Source organism: Micromys minutus, assembly GCF_963924665.1.
Source record: "Micromys minutus genome assembly, chromosome: 33".
NCBI lineage: Eukaryota > Metazoa > Chordata > Mammalia > Rodentia > Muridae > Micromys > Micromys minutus.
In genome coordinates this window covers 6,551,967-6,575,395 of record NC_137968.1, presented here as the reverse complement: position 1 = coordinate 6,575,395, position 23,429 = coordinate 6,551,967, and positions in this window count along the sequence as shown.

Sequence of the window (23,429 nt, the reverse complement as noted above, 5' to 3'; positions counted from 1 at the left end):
ATTTTATAAATTTCATTTTTCTCTATATGGACTTTAATTTTCTATAAAAATGAAGCAGAATTATAATTTATATTTTTTTTCAAATGGCTAAGTGATATTTTGGGGATATGTCTAGCTTTGTTCTATTCCTTTGTTATTTTCCTGACAATTTTCTATTTTTACTTACTTTTATTCCTAGAATCTCTAGTCTTTTTTTAAATTAGGGAACATCTCTTAATGTATATTTCCTTTTTCCTTATATCAAGTATTCTTCCTTTGGCTACTGGGTTTTCCTTGCTCTTCAATGTTACTGAGTCCCGTGTTTTTCTCTTAGTCCTTTTAATTCTTGTGTTTTATAACCTTACAAAGGTTCTACCTAGAAAAGTATTTTCAATTCTTATCTCCTTCTTGAATTTTCAATTCTTATCTCCTTCTTGAATTTTCCTGACGTTCCATTTCTTTGTATTTTGCACAGTCGCCAATCTCACTATCTGGTGGTCATCTGAAATACAACATTCAGACAATAGGAACTCATCTTCCTGATGGCTCCTCCCTTATATCAAACTTATTTCTTTCTTATTTAGACCAACAGTAATACTGTCCATTGCATTGCTCAGTTCACGAAGAGTAGTAGCTTTGCATCTCCTCTTTTATGATTCCATGTCGAATCCACCTAGGAAGGATTTCTTAAATGTACATCCTAATGGCTTATTATCATCGATTATTCTTGTCTACTGTAGACTTGGACCAAAGTGTCTGGGTAAGCATCCTTTTCTTCAGCATTTGCTTCCTGCCACACATGTTATTCTTGGGATTCCATGAAGTTTAACTTAAACTGGAAATCTGATTATACCACAGACACTCCTGTAGCATTATGTCTATACCACACATTCCTTAGTAGTGTGAACACTTTCTTTGTCTTCACTTCTCGGCTTCCTTTAACTATAAATCTTGTGTGTGTGTGTGTGTGTGTGTGTGTGTGTGTGGCTTGCCTGGGATGCTTCCTGTATGGTGATCATGTTTTCCTGTCATTTCTTTTCGGACATTTCCCTTCTCCTCAGAGTGGGTGGGCCCCCTCCTTGGGTATTCCAATACCCAGGACCTTCATGTCTCTGCAAGGTTAGTTTCCTCTGCCAATGAGACCAGACAAAGAAGCACAGCTTAATATATATCCCAGTTACAGGCATCAGCTTTTGGGATAGCCTGTGCTCCAGTTGTTTGGGACACACATGAAGACCAAGATGCACATCTCCTATACATATGTGTGGGGAGGCCTAGGTCCAGCCATATATGTTTTTTTGGTTCTCTTTAAATTCTTGCATTCTGCCAGTGAAGCTTGTTTCTGAGGTTCCTGTTCATATTTCTGATTTTTTTTACTTTCCAGTTTTCTTTCAGGCTGGGTTTCCTTATTAATTTCATTTCTACTTTCAGATCTTGAACTGTTGACTCATTTCTTTTCAACGTTTATGTTTTCATGGATTTCCTTAAGACCTTCCATCCTTAAAGACCTCTATCGCATTTATAAAGTATATTTTAAGGTCTGATCCTCAAATTTTAGTTATGTCACAAATCTCAGAACCTTTTATGGTAGAGTTGTTGGACATTAATGAATAAGTGTTATTCTGGCTCTTGTTGGTTGTGTTTTTACATTGGCGTCTAGGCATTTGGATTTGAGAGGATTGTAGTTCTAGGTGCTGATATTTACTCTTGTTCTTGTTTGGGTGGGTGATTTGTTTCTTGGTTTCTGTTGCCCTGTCTGGTTCTTAAGAGAGTGTGGTAGCTTTGTCTTGCTTTGTAGAAAGCTCTTGGGGGATTATTATAGGTATAACCACTAAGGCTTCCAGGTAAAATGTTTTTCTAGGTATTGGGAGCTGACACTTAAAAATGTGGATAAACAAGAAGGGTTTGTCTATGGGAGTCCACAGGGGAGGAAAGTTGAATGTTCTACTACAGTCTTTTTAGATCCCTGAAAATGGAGGAGGGGGTAATTTTGCTAAACATCTTAGGATGAGAAAGGGGATTGGACTTGAAGAAATATAAAGAAAGGTGAAAATCTGTAGTTAGCTTACCTGTGTGGCTGGCTGTCTTAATTAGGCTTGTACTGCTGTGAACAGACACCTTGACCAAAGCAGCTCTTATAAGGATAGCATTCAAATGGGCTGGCTTACGGGTTCAGAGGTTCAGTCCATTATCCTCAAGGCAGGAATATGGCAGCATCCAGGCAGGCATGGTGCAGGAGGAGCCGAGAATTCTACATCTTCATCTGAAGGTCACTAGGAGAAGATTGTGTCCCAGATGGTTAGGAAGAAGGTCTCATTGCCGACCCTCACAATGGCACACTTCCTCCAACAAGGAATATATCCTAATAGTGCCATTCCCTGATCCAAGCACATTCAAACTACCACATTGGCCTTGGTGGCTTGTGTGTTCTCAGGGAATGCCTATTATAGTTGGTGAACCGAATAAAGCCATGATTAATGGAGAATGTTTGGAGGAATAGATTTGTGTGACCCTGGAAAATGGAAAGAAAAAGGGAGGCTGCAGCCCATGGTCTGCTACACAGTCGAGAATAAGACTGTGGGACTAGAAGTTTGAAGGGCTGAGGTACAGATAAAGGTCTTCAGTTAGCCAATGGGCTTCCCTGACTGGAGGACTTAAAGTTTATTTAAAAATATGGTATGAAATAAGAAATTTAAAATTTTTTTCAAGATGCTTTTAAAAATAAGCCATTTCCTCTTCACTAATTTGCAAAACTCATTTGCTGTTCTTAAGTTCTCATACATTTCTTGTTTCTTCTAGCTCTTAAGGTCTCATTGCTGTAACAATCTTAAACCAAAAAGTCCAGGGCCAGGCGGCTTTAGTGCAGAAGTCTACCAGATCTTCAAAGAAGACCTAATACCAATATTTCTCAAACTATTCCATGAAATAGAAACAAAAGGAACACGGCCTAGTTTATTCTATGAAGCCACAATTACTCTGATACCTAAACTACACAGGACCCAAAAGAAAAGAGAACTTCAGACCAGTTTCACCTATAAATATTGGTGCAAAAATATACAATAAAATTCTTGCAAACCAAATCTAAGAACATATCAAAAGCATTATAAGCCATGATCCAGTAGGCTTCATCCCAGGGATGTAAGGTTAGTTCAATATATAAAATCCATTAACATAATCTACTATATAAACAAACTCAAAGAAAAGAAAACCACATAATTTTCTCCTTAGATGTAAAAAGCATTTGGGAAAATTCAACACCCCTTTATGTTAAAAGTATTAGAGAGATCAGGAATTCATGGCCAATACCTAAACATAATAAAAGCGATTTACTGAAAACCAACAACCAATATCAAATTAAATGGAGAGATACTTGAAGCAATTCCATTAAAATCAATGACAAGACAAGGAGGTCCACTCTCCCCGTATCTATTCAATATAATGATTGAAGTTCTAGCTAGAACAATAAATAAGACAGCAACAAGAGATCAAGAGGATACAAATTGTAAAGGAAGAAGTCAAGGTATCACTATTTGCAGATGTCATGATAGCATATATAAATGACCACAAAAATTTTACCTGAGAACTTCTACAGCTGATAAACAACTTCACCAAAGTGGCTGGATATAAAATTAACTCAAATAAATAAATATTATTTCTTTATACAAATGATAACTAGGCTAAGGAAGAAATTAGGAGAAAAAAAAAAACTCCCCTCACAATAGCCACAATGATATAAGATATCTTGATGTGACACTAACCAAACAAGTGAAAGATCTGTATGACAAGTACTTCAAGTCTCTCAGGAAAGAAATCAAAGATCTCAGAAAATGGAGAGATTTCCCAGGCTCATGGATTGGCAGAATTGGCATAGTAAAAATGGCCATCTTACCAAAGGTACGGAGCTGGGAAAGGGGACAGGGAGTGGAAGAAGGGAACATGACCAGAAAGAATGGAAACAGGCCACTTCGGAAGGTAAGAGGTAGGAGGTGGGGGCGACCCTGCGGAATGTAGCAGAGACCTGGGAGGTGAGAGATTCTCAAGACTCAAAGGAAGAGACCTTAGATGAAATGCCTTACACAGGGGAGAGGGAACTTGTATAGTTCACCTCCAGCAGAAAGACAGAGTATCAAGTGAAGGGTGGGGTTACCATCCCACAGTCAAAAACTCTGTCCCTGAATTGTTTCTGTCTGAAAATACTACAGGGACACAAATGGAAAAGAGCCTGAAGGAAAAGTGGTCCAGTGACAGGCCCCAATACTATGGAGTTCTCATAAAAAGGGACCTATCATGACTGCCCTTTGAAAGACCCAACAAGCAGTGGAAAGAGTTAGATGCAGATATTTACACCCAACCAATGGACACAAGCTGCTGACCCCTGTGGTTGAATTAGAGAAAAGCTGGAAGAAGCTGAGGAGGAAAAAGAGGAGGACCCTCAAGGAGGACCAGCAATCTCAACTAACCTAGACATCTGAGATCTCTCAGACACTGGACAACCAACCAGCCAGCATACACCATCTGATATGAGACCCCCAACACATATATAGCAGAGGACTGCTGGATCTAGATTCAGTCAGAGGCTGTGTACCCAACCTTCAAAAGATTGGAGGCCTCAGGGAGTTTAGAGGTTTGGTGGGGTGGTGTTGGTGGTGGGAACATCCTCGTGGAGGTTGGGGTGGGTTGGGGGAAGGAGATATGAACCATGGAACAGTCAGAGGATAGACTGGGATGGGGATAAAATGTGGAATGCAAATAAAAAGATTAAATAAAAAATGTAAATGTAAAAGTAATTGTAAGGATCCTTTTATATACAATTTTTTTGGGAGGGAGTATTAGGTCTTAGTGTTGGCTATTTTTCTGTATAATGCCTCCCTTCAGGTAGGGTTCTGATGATCTTGAAGTCCTGCATCTCTCTGATCCAGAGCTCTCCACAGGAAGATCTGTTGATAAGACAGATATGCCGAACGGTGAAGAGCAGAAGACTAACAAGAAGAGACAAGAACCAGGCACCAGAGTCTGAGCTCCAACAGCTGTTAGAGCAGTGTTCTTTTTCTCATTGTTGCAGACATGTGGTGCCATTTCAGATTCTGTTTGACAGAACATTGTCATTATAAATGCAAAAAAAAAAAGCTGTATCAAAAGCATGTATCAAGTACAGCTACATGTTTTTATAACTACATTTTAAATGATGTCTTGTTCTTTTGAATTGGGTAAATCAAAATGCACATTAAATTAGCTGGCTCTTTAAAAAATAGGATATCTGTTTCTGTGATTTAGACCAATCATGGATTACAAAACTGGATCAAACTGGAGAAACATGGCTGTGTGTATCTGCTAGCCTTTAATCAGATTTTTCTTACTCTATTTTTTTTCTAAATATTACAGTTTAATAGTTATTTATATAGCACTTACATAATATTATGTTTTATAATTAATCTAGGAATGATGAATACCGCTGATTGCAATGATTGTGTTGAAATAATTGATCACAATGTACATGAGTCGCTTATATGCAAATATGATATTTTATATGTATGGAAACTGAATGTCATCATGTATTGAAAACGGCAGGGAGCCAGTCTCCTATAATTCTACACAGATAACTATATTCAGAAAATTAATTAATGTATTGACATTATAGAGATTCTAGCAGTTTGCCAAAGAAATATTGCTTACTTTCATAAAAATGTTGCCAAAACATGTAAACTATAGAAAGATTTTATTATTCTCTATTATCTGCTATTATTATTATTATTATTATTGCTTGTAAACGGCTTCTTTTGCAGTTTAGCATGAGTCAATCATATCCAGAAAACCAATGTATTCTGCGTATTGTGGTAAAGAAAGACATGTTGCTTTAAGATGCACCACTTTTCTTTCAGGATGATAGTAAGATGACAGTATTTGCATTTTCACAGGATTCACCTGCTCTCTGAATCACCTGTTGACATAATCCTCTGACTCATTAATTTATAGGCAAATAGAGCTCATTAATGCAGTAACTGTCACCCTAGTTAAGTTACCTGTGCATCTTCCTTTGGAGTCAGATTTTAACTCTTGAAATTAGGTTGATTATGGCTCATGGATGATAATAAGATTCTTCAGAATTCTTTAATGTAGACAAGGGGAACACAAAGATACATAGAATATAGCATGAGTACAAAATTCATAAAGCCCTTATATATGGCATGCCCTGTTGTAGGTTGTTTATTTGTTATAACCAACTCTGGCTTCATAGTAATCTTATTAGGACACCATTGTTATGAAGTTTTGGAAGGTAAGGACACAAAGTCTGAAAAATTGTAATAATTTCCCAAGACTGGATTGTTACTGGATGCTGACATTAAGATGTAAAACTGTACAATTTTACTTCATATTGGTTCTGTAAATGTGTTACTGCCCGTATTAAACATGAATATTCAAAACAGACTAGAATATCTGATTTAGATTTTAGAAATTATAAAATATACAACGATGTCCTGCTATCCTATTCTAGCTTTCCCTTTGCAACAGTTTGGCTCATTCAACTGGATTATAATCTACTAAAAATGGCTATTCTTTTTACAAATATGTACTGCATACTTTCTAAGGCTATGAGTCCTGGTCCCTAAATTTCACCGGCAGGACTAGCTTTTTACTGTGTCATTTGTGGCTACTTTTCTGATAGCATCATTCCTGAGCCTTATGTATGCCCCAATTTCACCCATTTCTTCTGCATTCTAGCTCACTGTGACCACCATATTAGCAAGCTCTTGTTTCAGACTTCAGTCTTTCTTTTCATTTTTGTTTAGTTAATCTATGTCCTTGGGATCGCTGCTTGCGTTTGGTTCAGCTGCTCTAAGTGAAGTTGTTGCTTGGAAGCAAAACACGGTAATAATATACACATTGCACTGCTTCTCTCCAATGAAGATATTTTCGATTACTAACTGGCTTTAATGAAGCAATTTAATATGTATAAGCTTTGAAGGAGACCCTTTAGCACTTGAAGTGTGATAGAAATCCAGCTTTGACAGTCCTCTTGATTATAGCCTCCTGAGGAACCCCTTTAGGTTGTTCCTGCCTTCTGCTCATGAATAGATACAGTAATTTAATGCATGCTGTCATAAGCTGTCAGTTAATGCTAGTATAATAAATCTCAAATAGATATCTCATACAGGGACTGCATGCTGTAATACACAGTCCTACCAGAAGGAACATGGTATATAATAATTTGTGGTCTTGGAGGTAAATTATACCAGGGCTTGTAACTAGTGTCCATGTTTTCTAAAGGTCTAAGAGGAGGAGAGCTAAGACCCAGTGAAGGCAAACATTTGTTGATATTGACCCAGAGAACTGAGAACATTGATTCAAATACTTGGGTTGAGAAGTAACACAATGTTTGACAGCAAGACAAGTTTTCTTTGTTTTTTAAGGGATGGATGATAGCCAGGATCATTTAAAACCCCCAAGTGAGCATCACCAAGAAAAACAAAGAAAGAAAACCTGTCCAATTAGTGGCCATAGTGAAATAATCAGTGGGAATATAATCAATAACCATTAAAAATAATACTCAGATTCAAGTAACTCTAAAAATAATATTTTCCCAATATACCTTTAAGATAAAATTAAAAGGAGATAAAATACAAAAATCAAATGAAAAAAAAGCATATTGTCTTGGCATATTATTTGCAAAGATACACATTCATATCTTAAACAGAAATCCAAGAAGGATAAAAAGACTAAACAGACGGCAAGTTACGTAGAAATCAAATGAGTTCTGTTGGCATTGGACTTCTCAGCCACCATATTGGAAGCCCAAAATAGTGACTTGGATTTGTAAGTGATGTAAGAAAAGGTGGGACCAATCCGGACACCAGTGACCTGGAAAGTCAAAGAATGGTTGTGAAAATATAGGTACAAAACAATCGTCAAGGTAAAGCTACATAACTTCAAAAACACCAAATTCAAGAACCAAAATCTCGCAATGCAAGATGTTACTACGAAGTAGTTATTATCAACAAGCATAGCTTAAGTTAAATCAGTGCAGAGGCCTGGACATTTGTAACGCGACTGAATATGCCTTACCTTTTGAGTTAGTTTAACCTAAACTGGCTGTCCACCTCTGTAGTTTCTTCTTTACTTCAAGTGCACTCATTTCTCCGCTAATATTCTTTGCTTGAAATTTGCTGGTTTCATCTTGTTTGGGTTTAGTATTGCTGGAGTGATGCTGGCTCTGTGAAATACAAACTCAGTGAAAGAGTCCTGCTTCAGCTTTTAGAGTGTGTGTGATCGACTTCTGGCAGGACTAAGAAAACTGCAATACGAACAAGGAAAAGAAGGGGGGGGGGCTGTGAGAATCCTCCATGAGAAGAATGGAAAGATACGGAATCGAAACTGAGGAATACTTTCTGATGCAGAGGCTAAGGATGCCTGACCACACATGGCATGGGGTGGACTTGGAGGAACGACAAAGGGCAGCTTTTGAGTTAGGCTGACTAATTTCTTGGGAGATAAAGGGTGGCTGGGAATGCAAAGGAGTCTTGACAGGCTAACTTCAGACAGAGAGAGGTAACGTGGCTTAAGAAGGGACTGTCAAGAGGAGAAGAAAAGAGGACCCAGGAAAAAGGTAGAGAACTGAGCAAGGTTGAGCAAAACACATCAGAGAAAGAAAGTAGACATTAGAGAGACAACGGGCAAGAAGCACAGTCTTCCCAAGGTGACTCTCCTCTCCCAAGACCAAACTGCATATGCTGTGGTTTCAATCAAATTCAGAGAATGATTCGAATTGGCATTTTGTTGCTATCAAAATATTCCCAGTAATCGTCTTACCTTGGTGAAATGAGGTAGATAAAATGTTTGGGTTAATGTATAGTATGTTGTACGTGTTCATATTTGCACTGCAGGGGTTAGAAGAGAGTGGATCCACAGAAACCCTTATATACAATTCCTTGGATATATATATATTGTTTTGTTTGTTTATTTTTATTTTGTGTGTGCATGAGTGTGTGTGTGTGTGTGTGTGTGTGTGTGTTATTTTGTTCTTTTTCAGATGAATGTTGTGAGAGAAGACTAATTTAAGAGGAGACAACAGCATTGAATTTCATTTTGTGTTCTTCCAGTAAAAAGTATATAGGAACAGTAAGAGGAAATGGTGATATTTGAAAATGTTGTGCTAAATATATTGTATTTTTGATTTTGTTAATGCTTTAATAATATAAAACTGAGTCATATAGTGTTATTAACCTGCTCTTAAAATTTTTTATCCGTGATGGAATATTAGCACATCTTGAAGCCACATATATCCTATTCCAGAAGAAAAAAAAAAACTGTGCAAAATAACTATCATTACCTCAGGTTCATTAACAAGAATAGGGAAGTAATTAAGCAATTTCCCCTCTGTTCCAATCCACATTCTCTACTTGGCTTTGTGGTATACAAGCTGATACTCTGCTAATTACATCTCTCCACTGCCGTCTACCTCCATGTTAAGGTCAACCAGCGCTCGATCACTGAAAAGATGTTAAATTATAAAAAAAAAAAAAAAAACCCAACAAAATAAAAACAACAAACAACAAAAATAAAACAATAACAAAAACAAATTGAAGATTTTGCTCCATTCCTATTACTTTATTATCTTTCTTTCATCCTTTCTCTGCCAATGACTCTTCACCTTATTCACAAAAAGATGTTTGCTGCAGTTTTCAGGTTTATCTGTGATGCTGAGAACTGGCTTCGCTGGTTTCGGGTTCTAGGCTATATCCCGATACAAAGCCGTGTTGACCCTCTTTGCTTCCTCTTCGCAGTTGCTGAGCCCGCTCCTTTTGTGGTCTCGAGTCTGGTGGTCCCATCCACCCATGCCTCATGAGCTTCTTCGGGACAACAGCTGCTACAACATGGCTCCTCTGACTGCAGAACTGTTTTCATTTTATTTTAGCGTCTCTTTATAAGTAAGCAGTTCCTACCCTCTGATTTCTTATCCAATTTATTTCTGATGAAACTATTTTCTACCCACGACTGCATGTTGACTAAGTCAGCCATGCGCAGTGTTTTCTGCAGTGAATTTTGTAGGAGACATCTTAAAATTCCTTCTGAATTGATCACTTTCTGTGGCTGGCTACTCTTTGCAGTCTATTTTTCATCAGCCAGACAATGCATCACTTCCGGGAGTCATTATCTCTCTCCTAATCCACTGCACCTACATAAAGATTTCAAAATCAGGACTGGAGGACTTTTTCATGCTTGTGAAGCCACATGAGAGACATTCTCTATATTTTCCTCATAACATTTTATAACCCTTCTCCCACAAGTTAGCCCCCAAGAATCCCAGGAAAAAATAAATTGTTTACCTTGTTAAATAACTTAAGCAGATCTTTGTGGTGTCCCATGAAGGGAGCATAAAATGAATTTATGCTGCCTGAAGTCTTTTCTATTTCTATTTTTCTCCTCTTTCTTGTGTCTACGGCTCATTTGAAGGAACAACTTCACTTCAGCCAGTCCAAAAACATCCTCCTGAGCAGGCCTATAAGAAGACACATCCGTCTTAGGATTGCATTCCTCTCTTTCTTGTTAAATACGGTTATAAAACAAACCTTTAACCATCAATAAGAGCTTCAGTTTACTTGAAATACCTGAAGCATTTCAGATTGGATATCCAATAACTCTGATATTCTGCCAACAACCATAGTAGAAACATATACAAGAGCTATAACCCACACTGGACTTCCAGTTTTGCACTCTATGTAAAGGCATTTGTGATGTTCGTTACTTACTCATTTGTGACAGCTTTAAAGGTCTTGTCTGAATTCGTCTCTTAAGAAACAAGAAAAACTAAACTTCTCTGGCATAAAATAGATGCTGTTCCTGTTTTGCTAGAAACGAAGAAGCCACAATATTTCTGTGTAGTTAGTCCTTTGACTTTGAGGAAAATAGATACTTGTTTCTTTATTGTTTAGTGGAGGAGAGCTATTGAGAAGCAGAATAGGGCTGAGGAGGCAGATTTGGCATTATAACGTGAAAATCTTAGTAAGAGTTTCACCCAGTGAGACAATAAAAAAGGTGTGCATATGTGGATTTCTCCTTAAATTCTCTAAAATTTTTCCAAGGGTGCACAGGCAACAGAGAAGTCTTTACATCACAAATTTTAATATAATAAAATCTTAGTAGACTGAGAGCACTTGGTATATATACATATCAGTGTCTCCTTGCAACATTCTGCTCAGTGAGAGAAAATGCCTGGACTTGGCAGATGTTACTCAGATACAAGGTTCTCCATGTTCGTCCCACCCCAGCCTAGAGAATTAGGAGACAGATACTTCACATGCAATACCTTATTTCCTACAGACCCTCAAAAGCAATGAGAACGCACTTAGATGTGCTCTTGCAAATGAGAGGTAAGGTGTCCATGGGGTATATTTCACATTTTGCTTAGTCGTGGGGGAAGCGATGTACTTAATGGAGGCAAGAACCCTGGACAAGTTCGATTTGGGGTCTCAAGAGGCAATCAGAGCAAGTCAGCAAGTAATAGGCTTGCCTAGCAAATTAGAAGTGTTATTGTAAGAGAACTGGACACTGCCCCTGTTCCAGCTTTGGAGCAGTCAATAAGATGTTCTATCCACAGATAATTCCAATTATAAATAAAGATCTCTTTTAGGACATCCCCAGAAGTAACTTGGTTTGAACAAGCAGAAAACTGGAGTCTAAGGACTGATTTCACAGCACTAGATACTTCATAGTAAAGAATAAAGAAACTGGAAGTTCTGTGCCACCCAAAACAATCATAGACTTGAGAAAGGTTTACTATGGAGAAATAGAGTCAATTAGACACACTCTGGGTCCAGAACAAGATAAAGAGATAACATTAAGCAGTACCTCTTCCAAGGGCCCCAAACTTAATTGGATTAGTCTATGAAGCAATTTATTTCCTGGGGCATTGTCAAAACAAAAGAGCAATGAACCAGCAATTAGTGGAGTAAAATTTTGTTTGATAATAATAGATACAAACTACCTAGAAGTTTAATAGTAATGACGATGAAAGAGGAGCAGATAAAAAGGCCCTTCCAAAACCATTGTCATTACAGGGAACGGTGCATATACCTGAGGCCAAATCCTCAGAAGAGCATCAGAGACTGGAAAAAGTAGATATCATTGATGTGGTCCACACAAATAACTAAACAAACTTAATAACAATAGCCCAGGGCAAGAGAAGGCTAAAATACAAAGAGGCAAGAAACTAAAATCTGAACATTTGAGTTGAGGTAGACAATAGAAACTGTCTTTATAGGGGCTCAGGTGTCAGAATTCAAAGATAAAGACTTCAAGACAATTATTATGCATGCTTTTCAAAACCCAAAGGAAAGAATGCTTAGGAGGTAAATGGAGGCCCTATAATGCGATCTCATCAAATAAAGAATATTAGCTCAAAGATGGAAGTTATTAGGAAAAGTCATGTTACTATCCTGGTGTGGTAAGCACAATAAGGAAATAATTTCCTGAGGATGCTTAAGAGCAGTGAAAATTTACAGAAGAAAAAATATCAACATACTTAAAGTTACCTCAGGAGATCATGTGATGCAAAGGAAGAAAGGGGAGTGAAGGAAAACCAACAAGACTTCAGGAAATATGAAATGTCACCAAGCACCTCAACATGCCATAAAGGGATAATGAAATGCCAAAGGGTACAGGGAAAAACAACCATCAAAAGACCCAACCCCCCAAAATCCTCCCTGTTTTTTATGTAAACCATAAATGTACTTATCTAAGGAGCTCACCTCACATCTAGTATCACAAGCATAAGAATGTCACAGACACAAGGGAACTGCCAAATGTCAAAAATATGGAAAATGTGGAAAGCAGAGAGACTGTGTTTACAGCTTACAAGAGAAGGTACGTAAGATTAATGGTCAAGTTTTCAACACGAGCTCTTGGAATTCAGAAGGAATGTAATGACATATTCAAGATTTGGAAAAATGTTCTATAAATCATGAATCACGTATCCAGAAAAATCTCTCAAAAATCAAAAGAAAGATCACAAAGAAAAACAAATAGAGTTTTTGGTATGAATATGTTCAACAAGAAGTAACAGAAGACATTCCTCATGTTGAATACAAGTGTTAGTCATGCATATGAATGTAGACACACACATACACACATACACACACACACACTGTGCACAAGTGTTAGTTACGCACATGAATGTATACACACACTCACACACACACACACACACACACTGCACAAGTGTTAGTCATGCACATGAATGTATACACACACTCACACACACACATACATACACACATACACACACAAACACACACACACCGTGCACAAGTGTTAATCATACACACAAATGTATACACACACTCACACACACACATACACACACACACACACACACACACACACCGTGCACAAGTGTTAGTCACACACATGAATATATACACACACTCATATACACACACACACAACAGCAAACACAAGTGAACACTTGCCAAGTCAGTTGAACAGGTATGCACAAATCAAAATATTCATTATTTCCACAATAACTTTCTGTAATGGGATCAAAATTAATTTTGTAACATAAGGTGGGCAGATAATTGGAATATTCCTATAAGATATTGAAATATAATGTATATGACAGCCACAGCACAGACAAAATGAGAATCAAGTTGTATTAAAATGAAACAAATTATTAGGCAGCGATCTAAGTCTAAGAACAAATAGGGAGAAAGCAAATAGCATGTTAAAGAGACAAATATAACAAACTATAAGGTTCATCTTTATCAGAAGGCATAAATATTGTAAAATAATGATTGATAGTATGCCTTTTGATGTGCAGCATATTTAGACACATTAATATAACAATATGAGCTCAAACAGAAAAAATAAAGCACTTATACTGCTGCCCTGGAAATCATTCACAACATACTATAAAGAAGCTACTCACTCACATTAGTAAAGTCACAAAATAAAGAACAGGGGTAGCTGCCAATCAGAGGAACTGAGACAATTATGAAGCTTCAGTGTCTGAGAGTCCGTCTGAGTTCTGCTTAGTTGATTCAGTGTGCCACGGGTTTGCACTAGGTCTTTAGTGTATAGATTATGGCTAGACTCCATCTGTGGGCTGCTCTTGCGGCTCTTTTTCTTCTACTAGGTTACCTTTGCCAGCCTTGACAGGAGGGCTTTTGCCTTGTTTTATTGTGTCTTCCTTTGCGGTGTCTGTTCCCTGTTTCAGGGAAACAGGGCAAGTTGATCTGGGGAAGAGCAAGGTGGGCTGAGAAGTCTGTAGGAAAGCAGGGAGGGGAAACTCTGGTTGGGATGCATTGTGTCATAAAAAAAAATCTATTCTTTAAAAAAAGTATGAAGGAACATTCTGGACAAACACAATCCAGTCAAAGAAAATGGACACATTCCATTTGTTCACAAGGAGTAATCTAAAACCCATAATATATAAAGAGGTTAACTATGTAATTTTTTTCCTATGAAGTAAAAAGGTCAAGGTTAAATTATATGAAATTTTGAATGGTAAATATATTTTTAGAGTAGACAGTATAATCACATTTAATTCCAAGAAACTCATATTAGTCTGATATTCAAGATACACAAAATATCAAAACTATATACTAGTACCTTGTGAGTACAGGAAAACATAATTAAAAAACAAGGCCTGAAAACAATCGAAGAGAAGGCAGAAAGTATTTCATATCATGAGAAAGGGGGATTTTTTTCATCAAGAACGTTGATTTTTTACATCCCAAATGAATTAATGTAAATACATCATAGCAACAGGTCAAAGTCAAAGGCATACAATCACCTTAAAAGTAAAAGAAAGAGCGAAAGCAAAAACCTGAAAGAGAATAGCAGTTCCTCAGATGACAGATGAAGGGTGTCTGTGACAAGAGTGACACCAGGTAAAGATGAGCAGTTTCCCCATAGCTCGTAACCTAGACTACAACATCCGGCTTTTCGACTTCTATGCACCCTTCTTGGAGGTGTACTAGTCAGAGTATTTACAAAAGAAAAGTTTGTAAGTGTCATTTAGATGGAAGAGAAAGAAACAGAACTCTTGTCCTAGAGATTACTTGATCTGTATCTAGAAAGTCTTAAATAGATCAACTGGTGAAGAGCTTACCACACACGAGGATGCGACTCCAGCCTCAGCACCCCTAAGATGGAACTTGGCTGTTAACTTAGTACCAGGGAGGCAGAGTCTGACACTTGTTGGCCAGTCTAGTGGCATCAATGAGATCTGACGAGTGTATGTCTTAAAACTCAAGGTAGAGAGCATTTGAGGAAGACAACTAACGGAAGTCACCTTTGTCCTCCACATCCACCGTGTGTCCATGTGCAGAAAATAAATGAGAGATGGGGAAAAAAAATAAGCTCAACCACACTGCAGACAGAACGCATGGCTGTAGTTATGCAGGCTAGCAATGCAAGCTCTATCTGAGAAATACAGAAGGCAATTCCATTGAGACATCAAAGAGAACAGAACAGTATGTGTTAGGAGGTTTCTTGATAGGAAATCACGTCCAACCCCTGGTTAGAACTTCTTGCTAAACTTGTTCTTGGCTCAGTTAGCCGATCATCAGATCTCTGGATTCTGGCAGTGGTAGGCACCGGCCTTGCACAGCCCAAACATGTCCCAACAGTTTAGCACGTCACTCTCAACCCTCTAACAAAAGTTTCGAAGAAGTGTTTTGGCTACTTTCAGCATATGTTATAAATAGAATCATATTAATCCACAGAGCATAGACTCAGATACCGAATACCCGGATAGTTTATACTGTTAGATGTCACAAACAGAAAATATCAGAGAGTAAGGAAGGTGCCCAGGCATGGCAGAGACACCCTTCTTCACGTGCCCTGATCATCAAGGAATACTTGTTCCTGTGCATGACAACTGTTCTTCAGTGGCATGGGACTGGCGAGAGAGAAGAATGTTACTTCTTATTCACATAAAGTCCACACAGACAAAAAGCAAAAGTTCATTAAATAGATTCCCCAGATATCTAGGTATAATTTGTCATTGCCTAATGGACAGGAGGAACTTAGACTATGTCTCAGGCCTGGTGTTTGTCCGTTTACCTCAGCTAATACGAATTTAGTGTAAAATCCTATGAAATGCCCTCGTTTTCATAGTGCTTGATCATTTCTATTCATTATTTGCTTTGCTTTTTCAATTTGGGATTTTCATATTGGTTTGTTATGGTTAGGTTCAAGGCAAAGAAAAACAACTCTAAATATTTTAATAGGAGCTTCTTAAAAACAAACAATGAAAGAAAGAGAAAGAGAAAAGAAACAAAGAGAGACAAACCACAAACCGGCAAAGATTTTGGAAATGCTGAAGGCTGTGTTAGTCGTATGGGATCTATTGTCATTAACGGCTATAGACTGGGTCCTTCCAAGATACAAATTATTTTCTTTTTTAAAATCTTTTTTATTGGATAGTATGTATATTTACATTTCAAATGTTATCCTTTTTCCTGGTTCCCCCTTCTCCCACATTTCCTCCCTCAGATTCTATGAGGATGCACCCATTCCTACATCAACACCCTGGTATTTCCCTACACTGGGGAAATAAACCTTCACAGGACCAAGGGCTTCTCCTCCTATTGATTCCAGACAATGCCATCCTCTGCTACATATTCGGCCTCGGCTTCTAAGGTAAAAGTGGTAGCGGAACAGGCTTCTTCTAGGGTATGTCTGCTATGCTTGCAGATAGCTACAATTCCCTGCATCTTCATATCTTTCCTCTGTATGTGTGTCCCAGACCATTCTCATGCATTCTAATCTTTTCCTCTCATACTGGCAGCAGGCAATACCGCCACATGATCAGAACGTAAATCAACTCTATATAAAGTCATTGGTCCATGTCTTCGTACACAGTGCCGTCTATGAACTGAGTGTTACTGTTTCAACACACTCATTCGAGGGACTTAAGGTCCAGGCCCCAACACTAAAGAAAGCTGCCTACATCCTTGCAAAGATAAGCTGTTGAAGAAATCTCAAGATAGCACCACCAGTAATGTCAGCTGCCAAAGTACCAGAGTGGATGTTCTCCAGAGCTCTGGTCAGTCACCCCAGAGCTCACATCTGCCTTCTGCAGAAGCTCCAGAGGCTGCCTGCCTGCCAATGTCAGGACTAACAAGAGCTTAGTTTCCCTTTCATCTTCCATATCTTGTGAAAGCGTCCCTCTTAGAAGAATGTAAACCTAATCTCTGCCGAAAACACACTATCAGACCTACGATGTTCGAATCATGCTGGTACGGCATAGACAATTTAGAAAGATATTAGTAGGTGTTATCTTACACACCGATTCATTTGGGAAATCGGCATTCTTAAAATAAACAGAGTTCTATCTCATAAGGACAAAGTTGTGCCTTTACATAGTGTGGTGAGATTACCCTTTGTATAAATAAAGTCAAATATTTTATCTCTCAACAACAAATGGGTGCTACATCAGCCCCCCTTCAATCTGTCTCTGGCTGGTGTTTTTTGCTCTGAAACTCTACACATTTTTGGTACATGTGTGTGCTCCTGTGAAAGCTCATTCCATGTCTTTGGTATGCAGTGAGGCTTATGTGATATGAAAAATGGTCATAAACATATTTTTCATAAAAATAGTGACTGCAGTAACAAGAAATGGAAAAGCCACCAATGTGTGCATATCCACATTGTCCTAGCCAGGATTAAATAAATATTACTTTAATGAAACACCATGAACAAAGAAACTTGGGGAGGAAAGTATTTATTGGCTTAGATATATGTATAACTGTTGTCCTTGAAAGGAGTCTAGTAGGGCAAGAACCTGGAGATAGCAGCTGCTGCAGAGGTCATTAAGGGTGCTGGACCTTCCCACATCAATCACTAGTTAAGAAAGGGTTCTATTGGCTTGTCTCTAGCCATATCTTAAGAGGAGGCATTTTCTCAATCGAGGTTCCCTCTCCACAGATGACCCTAGCTTGTGTCATGTTGATATAAAGGTAGCCAGACACACGTACGTGTGTGTCTTTTTAAACTGCTGTAACAGTACCGTAGAGTGGTTAACTCAGAAGCAAAGGAAATGTGTATCTCTTAGCTCTGGGTGCTGCATGTATGAGATCAAGATGCTAGCAAATGTGACACCTGTAAAGGCCTGAAGCTTCCTGTGAAGCCTCCTTATCTCAGTCATCACAGGGAAGAGAAAGAGAATGAGCTTCCTCAAGCATCTTTTTAATAAGACGGTAGTGTCCTTCTTGAGGACCGGACCACATCCCCATACCCCACCCACATTAGCAGGTTATGATTTTAACAACCACCAAAAAAAAAAAAAAAAAAAAATTCCCCAATTCTTAGGTACAGACATCAGGGTTAATGTTAATGGATAAACCTATGTGAGTATATATATATATATAATGTAAGTGGAAAAAGTTTCCTTCATAGGAACATAAACTAAGAGATTAAATGTCTATTTCATAACAGTAAATTACTGTTGTAAACTCTGTAACACACAGGTAGACTGTGTCCAACCCAGCATCCATAGCTAGCCAGTCTACACACAAATGAAAACTTAGAGGGGCTTTACTCTGACCGTGGATGTTGGTACATAAGTAGTCACCTAATGCTATTGCTTGATCATTCTTGATGGAAGACAATCTATGCAGTTGAGCTCAAAGGTGGCACTCATTTATGTTTCCACAAGAGTCAAATTAACTGATCCCTGGAATAAAAGGCTGATGAACATGTCGGATGTTGGTCAAAGGCCTTTGATATGAATTATAAGCAACACAATATACTGGAGCACAAACACACACACACACTCACACACACACAAACACACACACACTCACACACACACACTCACACACACACACACTCACACACTCACACACACACACACAGCTCCAAAAATTTGTTACATCTTAAATGAGTGAACCCATTCACTAAATAGCAATTTAAAAAAAATTGTGTTGTGTGTATATTTGTTGAGAGGGGTGCTGTTGTTCAGTCTTCGTGGAGTACTAACCATGACGTGAGTGAGAGTTGAAGAAAATATTAACTCAGACTCTCTTCTCTTCAAAGGCCCATTGCCTTAACTTCAGGGAAAGAGTATAATGAGAATTAGGAATTCATTCAAAAGCAGGTTACAAATAGCTCCTTTGTTAGCTCATCTTCTACACAAGACATCTGTCATTTCACACTGAAAGAAACTTTGCTATCTGGAAAAAATATCTTTTATTACTGATAAAGTCTAAAATATAAATATTTCATCAAGAGTCTATAGCATTCTTTGAAAGCTACTTTACTTCTGAGTTTTGCCAAGTAGAATTTATCTTCGGTGTGCTCAATCTTTTAAAATTCTTGACCTATATCACTGATAATGCAAAAGATTCTGATTTTAAGTATTAAATTCATTCATGTTTTATCAGAGAGAAGACAAATCTGCTTCTATCATTTAAAATGACCTTCCGCACACATTCTATGAACATCATATGTTACAGGTAAAATTGTGAGGCTTTCTTAGGAACAGATGATGCCCAAATGTCAGGTTTTTCTGCATTGTCACACGCAGGCACTTAGGTACATATTCAGACAGGATGTAACATATAATTGGGTCCAAGACTGACTACACCCCATCTTCCATATATCCTGAGGTTCCAAGAGGCAGAAAAGAGTTGAGCATTTTAAGTGTAGAGATTTTGAGATACTTAGGAGCAGGTCATGGAAAATTATATGGCAGTGCAGTGACAGAAATACAAACAAGGTTCAGCAGGACAATAGTTTGACAGACACACTTGTGAGGGAAATTCTTTCCAGTATACCATAATCTAGTATAGCGTGGGAGACACAATAGAGAAAATGAAAATGACAAAATAACCCCAGGACCAAAGTGGGTGACGTGTGTTTGCTTAGGAACTGCTTCTCAGTGGTTTAACAAAGCAATAGATGGAGGTGTCCACAGCACAGGAGTTTGTCTGAGTGTCTAGCAGATGCTTCTTGATGGCCTTGTGAAACATATAAAACAGTCAGGCTCTGCAGGGATAAAGACGGATCACTGCGCTGGTCACAGTAATCATATAATAACATTTAGTTTGGAGCTGGTCAGTCTTAATGGTTGCTTCTCAGCCTGTGACGAAGGCATGAAAAAGCTAAGAGTCAACAGACACAGGCCATCCCGCCACAGTAAGTGATAGCAGAAGCTTCCTGGCAGAGGAAAAACTGCCTTTCTAAGGAAATGAAACTCCTGGAATTCAGAGCTTCATGAGAGAATGTCTTCCCCTTGTCCTGAGGTGTTCAAAGACCAGCTCTTTAGAGGGGAAAGTGAAAATGTGGCCACATGGTTATGGTTTCTCATGACTGTTTGCTACAAGTTTGTCTGTAGCAAACACAAAGCAGGCTTGTGTTTGTGAGGACAGACCACACATAGGACAGTAGTCCCATGTGTCTACTACATTAATGACTATTGCACAGAGGGCAGTAGAAGCCACTAGAATATAGTGATATTTGTGCATCCGAGGAAGTACTGGTAGAAAGCTACTCATTGGCAGTAACACAGAAGGTCCATGCACATGACAGTGTGTAATAATAGTAGTGCAATAAATCCTTATGTTTGCATATACATCTCTTACAGTATTCCAGCCATTTCACACTATGCTTCTGGTTATATTGTCTTGAATAATTAAAGATTCTCTTATGCTTGAGCAGGTGATGCTGGAACCAAACCAGGGCTTTGTGTAGTCTAAGCAGTTACCCTACCACCGAGTGGCATTCCCACAGGGTTATAGCACTCAACATCTATATCTATCTTCGAAAGATAAAAATATAGCAAAGCAATAATTTCTAGCAACATATCCATAGATCGGTGTCTCACTCAGTCATCGTCAGAGAGGCTTCTTCCTGTAGTAGATGGGAACCAGTGCAGAGACCGGAGCTGGAAATTATGTAGAGAATTAGAGACGGTGGAACACTCAGTACTGTATGATGTATCCATCGAATTCTTCCTCTCAAGGTTCCCTTGGGGAACTTTGTAAGAGAGATGGTAAGATCTTGATGGTGGCCTTTTCTCCAGTCTCTGCTTCACACTTTATCTCCGTATGTCTTCCCTTGGTATCTTGTTCCGCCTTCTAAGAAGGACTAAAGCATCCCACACTTTGGTCTTCCTTCTTGAGCTTCACGTGGTCTGTGAATTTCATCTTGGGTAATCCCAGCTTTGGGGCTAATATCTACTTATCAGTGAGTGCATAATGTGTATTCTTTTGTGATTGGGTTACTTCACTGAGGATGATATTTTATAATTCCTTATATTTGCCTAAGAATTTTATGAAGTCGTTGTTTTTAACAGCGGGGTAGAGCTTCGTTGTGTAAATTTACCATATTTTCTGTATCCATTCCTCTGTTGGAGAACATCTTTTTTCCCCCCAGCTTTTGGCTACTATTGGAAAGGCTGCTATGAACATAGGAGCAACATGTGTCCTTGTCATATGTCGGAGCATCTTTTAGATATATGGCCAGGAGTGATATAGCTTGGTCACCAGATAGTACTATGTCCAATTTTCTGAGGAACCGCCAGACTGATATCCACAGCAGTTGTACCAACTTACAATCCCACCAACAATGGGATACGGACATTTCTGGAGGGAAGACCAGGAAAGAGGATAACATTCTAAATGTAAATAAATAAAACAGTCAATAAAAATAATGTTGAAAAGGAAAAGAGCTTGGGGGTACTGAGGACACCAAGGGAACGAGACCTTTGGAACACAGAAGACTGGTACACTTACAACTCAAAGAAACTGGCACAATGCACAGGGCTTGCTGATGGGGTCCCGGTGTTGAGAGGGGAATGACACAAGCCTCCATCCCTAGCTCGGAAGCTGTTTCCAAATGACAGACGTGAATGAAAAATTAGTTTATTCTCAAGGGAGTCTCACTGAGTATACAAACCACGACTAAGGCTACGCTCTAAGGCCCAGCTGGTAGCCAATACATAACTATCTCAATGGTATTTTTGGAGGTTTTTTTTTTTTTTTTTTTTTTTTTTTTTTTTTTTTTTTTTTTTTTTTTTTTTTTTTTGTCTCATAATGTTTTGCCAGAGCCTTTTTATCCTCTTATAGGTCCTTTGGTATGTATTATGGTTTCTGGTTCAAACTTTCTGTGGGATTTCTGTGTTTGTGAACATGTATATTTCTATGTGTTTTTTTAGCTAGTTCTTTGACCCTTTTCCTTCTGTTTTTGTCCTGTTCTGATTTATTATCAATATTATTTGCTTCTTGTTATTATTATAGGTGCCTGTTTGTGTCCTAATGGGTATGGATTGGAGGTTGGAGATTTTGAGACAATATGGGAGAAATTGGAGTAAGAGAAACCATAATCAGAATGCATTGTATTCTATTTCCAGTTTAAAAACTTACGTCTAAAACAGCCTTAAAAATGTCCTTTATGGAGTATCCTAAGGAAGGCACTGTGTGTTTTAGCCCCTAAAGACCTCTAGGTAAGAATAGTGATATTGGTGATTATGACTGTTTTAGTGCAAGAATGTGAATATAAAATATATATTCCAAGAATATTCCCACATTGCTAAGACAGTGATCAAGGATGCAAAGAACTGATCTGGGGAAGTTCTGTTGTTATAATTCATATGACTCTTAATAAAATACTAAATATATTTGAATTAATGGTATAATACTCTAACCTCAGAATCTAATAAAATTTCCAGAAATCAGGTAAACATCTCTCCCCCCCTTGTGTGTGTGTGTGTGTGTGTGTGTGTGTGTGTGTGTGTGTGTGTGTACACACATACATATAGAGGTATAACAAGAGAGGGAGAAGAAGTGACAGCGGGAGAGAGAGGCATAAATTTAAGTATACCAAAGGGGTCATATTCTTGAATTGTCAGTAAGCATAAGACCTATTTTGACATCAGATCACAAAAGCAGAAATTGTCAAGTATCTTTGCTAATAACAAATAACTGACAGCAGTATGTGGCCTTAAAATGGATATTTTAAGTCTCTTTGCATCAACCCAGTGTATATACATTACAAACAATGACGGATCCTGAGATGTGATGCCTGGTTCAGAAGTGTGCTGGTTTCTATGGCATCTTTCCACAAGAACATTATTAGATTGTGAGACCATTGAATGGTCAATATAAGAAGTTTTGAGTTGAGCATTGCAGGTGAAATGGTAGCTCACAGGATAACAGGAATTCAGATGTTCGTCTCCCCCCATATCCCATTTAGTTTCCTGACATGCTCAAGAAGTTGTAGGGGGACCTTTAACTCATTGGTGTTTGGGTGGATTAAGTAATCCCTGCCTCTTCTTGGCTGCTTCTTGCTTTTCATTATCTACAAAGCTTCCACCTTTGACTGCCCAAGGGCAGGATTCTGTCAAAACAAGAAGAAGGAGCACAGGGTGCTATCTATTGGCAGCTGGAGTGTGTCAATGCCTGACACTTGGTAGTCTATCCATAAAGAAAATCTCCTGCCTCTAGAATGGG